A 5,032-nucleotide genomic window follows, 5' to 3' on the forward strand; every position below is an offset into this window, starting at 1 on the left:
GTAAGAAAATTGTCAATGGACTCACCATCCTCCTGTTTGCAGCAGCCGAAAACATATCGCTCATATATTACATTCTTGGCCGGTTTGAAGTACTCCTCTAACTTATCCAGAATGTCCGTCACATCTTCGCGTTCCGCTTCCGTCAACTGCAGGTTGTGCTTGTACACATGTCGACATTCTGGCCCCATTAACGTCCTCAAAGTGGCAGCTTGGACTGCTGAAGATGTGGCTACCAAGTCCACCGCCAAACTGTAATCTTCAAATTCAGCCCTGAAAATGTCCCAGTTAGCGCTCCAGTCTCCGCTGAGCTTCATTGGACCGGGAGGGGGAATCGTGTGGTTGAATGCCATCTTGTAAACCAATCGTCGTCAGTGAGCCACGGAGCTAAAGCTAGGTAGTTAGCTGGTAGCGCTAGCCAGTAATACTGTATTAAACTAGTGAAAACAAAAGAACGAAATATGCATAGTCACTCACTCCGTAATTGTGCTGATACACTGTCCATCTGGGAGGTTAGGTGATTTAATTAACGTTAGCTGTCCGGATTTTTATCAGACCCTGAGCGCGTATTTTCTCCCCTCCAGTAACGTTAAAATGTCAGGCAAGATATTATCATGTTAGGCCTAACGTTACCTAACTTACTTTTTTTCACTGAATTTCTGGTATAACATGTCCATTTTTGTTTACATTTTGACAGTCCCACCTCCCCATGTAATGTTGTTTCAAAAAAATTATTAATATTATATGATTCTCTGTGTGTGTGTGTGTGTGTGTGTGTGTGTGTGTGTGTGTGTTCTGTTGCAGCTTACAGTTTGTTCAAGTGCCACCAGTCTTATTTTGGAGTTTCATCTTTTCCTGACATCAGAGTAAAGTAAGATTTAATACTGTTCCAACATGATTTAGCAAGATATGTTATCAAATACTGACACTGGTCCACACTACTGCATTTAACACTGTACTGGTTTGGTTAGTTTGAGTCCATTTTTGTTTACATCATGACAAATATATTCTCCACCACCTCCCCATGTAATGTTGTTTCAGATAATTATTTCATATCATATTAAGATACTGTGTGTGTGTGTGTGTGTGTGTGTGTGTGTGTGTGTGTGTGTGTGTGTGTGTGTGTGTGTGTGTGTGTGTGTGTGTGTGTGTGTGTGTGTTCTGTTGCAGCTTACAGTTCACAGTTCGTTCAAGTGCCACCAGTCTTATTTTGGAGTTTCATCTTTTCCTGACATCAGAGTAAAGTAAGATTTAATACTGTTCCAACTTGATTTAACCAGTTGTCAAATACTGACACTGGTCCACACTACAGCATTTAAATTGTCAAGGCTTAAACATTAGCAAATTATCAACTTGAAGATGCAGCACTGGCCCAATGGGGCAGGTGAAAGTTCCTGCAACTGGCCCAAGTGTCTTTCACGCTGGCCCCGGGCCATCAGGCAGTCCTTATTGTCGAGCCCTGCTGTATTTTTTTTTTTTTTTGAAAACACTAAACATTTTGGTTATTTTCCACAACTCACTAGTTGAAATGTGTATTTTGTGTTTCTGTTACGTTTGTTTTAGATAAAATGAATAGAAAAACTGTACCTGTCTCCAGCTCCACCTTAAGACAGTAAGTTCTTCAGCAACTTCACAGTAAGTTGACAGTTCATTGTTGATTCAATTGAGTTCAATAAGGCCACATTTATACTGCAGGTCTTGATGCCCAATTCCGATTTGTTGACCATATCTGAATTTTTTTTATTTTTTGGACCAGCTTCTTTAATTTAAAAGTGACCCATATGCAATTACACCATGCACTTGGTGAAATAACCCAAGGTATACGTACTGACCTGTTCTTGAAACAGGAAGTTAAATTTATCTGGTGCTGTTTGTTACTTCCTTCTCGTTTAAGGATGTTTGGTGCCACAAAATTGGTACAGTGATGGAGTTACCTATTGGCCAAACTACAAAAATGATGAGAGAGTGAACGGGGCAGTGAAAAATTCTGAGGAACCTGGACCTGACTGAAAAAATATGATGCCAGAGTTATTAAATCATGTGGTATGCTATTTTCTTTTTAAATAATCTAAATGGCTTTTGTAAGCAAATATCAAAGTATTTTGCCAATATGTTATATGGGAAGAAAATCCTTTTAATTACATTCTCATATTGTTCTGTTGTCTATAGTTCTGTTCTTTTTTACTCTATTAATTTGAAGGTCTACTGAAGTTTAACATGTAGGCTATTTATTTTTTAGATGACTACTTTGTGGCACAACAACTCTTGAAGAAAGCTCTAAATTGCAACACATCAGATCTACAGTCTGAAGAGGAAGAGGAGGAGATTTCGGCCAAAAAGAATGCCAAAGCCGATGTTAGTATACGTATATTATCCTTTATATTTTACATTAACTTTTTGGCCTCTATATTTTCTCAAAAGCATAATTTAGTGTTATGATATGATGAACCCGACAACCACCACACGTAAAGCCAGCTGAAATAGAGTTAAATGGACAGTATGTTTTCTGGTTTCTCAGAGAAACCATTCTCAACCAATTACATTGATTTACAACTTAAGTTCTTAGGCCAGTGAAAATGTTTATGTAATTACATTTACATTTATGCATTTGGCAGACGTTTTTATCCAAAGCAACTTACATAGCATTTTAAGGTACACATTAGCCGCTTTCCGACCGGAGGAACCTTTTCACAGTTCCTAGAACTATTGGCTAAAGTACCCGGATGTCGGCGTGTTCGCACCGCAGGAACTAGGAACGATTTTAGTTCTAGGAACTCCATTTGGAGGAACTAATTTAGGTCCTACTTCAGAGTAGGGTCTAAACCAGCACTATAGGAAATACCCGTGACGTTAGTGTACGCTGATTGGCCGAACGCACGCGGAACACCAGCACCCGCCATTTTTAAAACAGCTATAATGTAAACACACAGATTATAGCCTATATATTTACTCCAGAAACTAACTATACAAACATGGAAAACAGTGATAGATGGGTCTCTAAACCTTTATGCTGAAGAGAAAATCCAATGCAACTTTGAGGGGACCACACGGCATCAACCACACGGCATAGGCTAATCACCTTTTTTTCATATACTGTCTACTTTCTATAACAGTTCTATCTAATAACATATTAAACAGTACTGTTAGACAGGTCGCTAACTAATAAACACAGAGAATGCGAGCATTGTTTGCTCTGGCGTTCTCAGCGCCGCCAAAATAAAGGTCCGTCGCGCCGTCAAAATAAAAGTCACCGTGCTTGCGTCACTCCCTTACCCCTCCTACCAGTTCCTATGGCCACTTGGCCAGTGCGAACGCAAACAGCAAAACCGAGTTTGGGGGAGAGTAGTTCTTAGAACTGTTTCGAAGTGGACAGTTCCTAGAACTAAGTTCCTGTAACTACTTGGTCGGAAAGCGGCTATTTACATTCCTATCAGTTCTTGCTTCCCCTGGGAATTGAACCCATGACCTTAGCATTGCAAGCACCAACACTCTATTGTTTGAGCTACAGGGAGGCTTTGCATTTATTATTATCATTAATAAGAGTAATTAATAAGATGTTTACTGCTTGTTTTTTTCCACCCTAATTTATAGTCATTTCTTGGGAGACTCTGATGGAGGAAGGAGGAGGAAGATGCTCATAAAAAGAGAGGCAAACTTTTAACACAACCATCAGCTCCTGTTATCGCACCACCACCTTTTATCCTACAGCTGCTCCACCTCCACCCATTTCTCCACCTCTACCCATTTCACCGCCTCACTGTTCACAGAGACCAGCAGAAGAGCAAACCCCTTCTGCAAGCAGGGTCTACAGACCTACCTGGTGGGGGGGAAGATGTGGATCAGACAGTATTGCCTGCTCTGGTGAGCAATACCTCATTAGATACAAGACTCAAATAGAGTTTATTTTGTCAGCTTTTTTATTTTTATGCATACTTAGTCCTGTGTCAAATTTACTATTTAACTTTTATCATATTTAGTCAACCTTATCCTGTTTTTTAGTTAATTAGTTAATTTTTTTTGTCAACTAAACGTATGGGCATTCAAGTTTTATTCAAGGAAAACTTTTTTTTTTTTGTCACGCTGTATAATGGTTAACGTATGGGCATTCAAGTTTTATTCAAGGAAAACGTACTCGGTTACCTAACGTAACCTCTGTTCTCTCTAGAGAGGGAACGAGTATTGCGTAAGTTTAGCTTACGCTACGGGTAAAGTCATCTTTTCTCGAGATATGAAGCAAAAAATTATCCTTAATTTTTATATCTTGTCAACGCAGTGCGGCAGCAAGCAGACCTAGAGCAGGCAATCTAGCGTGCTCATAGGCTGCTCTGCGGCAACTGCAGCAGCCTATCACTGAGCCCTTGGCGTGACGTCACGCCAAATGAGCGCGAGCAGCGCGCCTACGCGTCACGGCCCGAGGCGGGGCGTGGCAGAGGGTATAAATATGGGCTGAGAGGCTGCTTTCACTGGTTTTTGTCGCAGAAGCGAGTGAGCTCGTGGCGCGAGCACGGCGGGTTACGCAATACTCGTTCCCTCTCTAGAGAGAACAGAGGTTACCTCGTATTGCGTAAGTTTAGCTTACGCTACGGGAACTCCCTTGTCAACGCCGTGCGCGCCCGGCATCCACTGAATGAGTCCCAGGGAAGCCCGGGGAACACGAGAGTGTGAGCCAGGCGGCCAATGATATGGCTAGCGCAAGTACATAAGCACATAGTAGGGGGAACAGAACGGCGCGGCCGGTCTGACTAACCAACCCTTATATTGTACAGCTCAACCAGGAGGGCTAAATCAAACAGCAGTAGCCCGCGCACAGAAGTGGGCCGGCCTACGCGAGATTTAGACCGATAAAAGTTTAGCCTGCAGGGCGGGAACTTCTAGATTGTAAAATCTAACAAATGTAGACGGGGAGGCCCAGCCCGCCGCCGTACAAATGTCATGAATAGAAATTCCGCTAGTCCAAGCCCATGACGAGGCCATGCCTCTAGTAGAGTGGGCTCTGATGCCCAAAGGGCATTGCAGGTCTTTAGACGCATAAGCA

General features: G+C 42.0%; 1 long non-coding RNA gene across 1 annotated transcript; it reads left to right on the forward strand.

Annotated features, from left to right (window-relative positions):
- The first annotated feature begins 541 nt into the window (after nt 1-541).
- Nucleotides 542-3,030, forward strand: LOC309492876. Its single transcript, XR_014203733.1, has 5 exons — nt 542-868; nt 1,168-1,241; nt 1,561-1,609; nt 1,892-2,040; nt 2,237-3,030. It is a non-coding gene; the product is annotated as an uncharacterized lncRNA (long non-coding RNA).
- The last annotated feature ends 2,002 nt before the right edge of the window (nt 3,031-5,032 follow it).

This window comes from Leuciscus leuciscus (assembly GCF_965113295.1).
Source record: "Leuciscus leuciscus genome assembly, chromosome: 2".
NCBI lineage: Eukaryota > Metazoa > Chordata > Actinopteri > Cypriniformes > Leuciscidae > Leuciscus > Leuciscus leuciscus.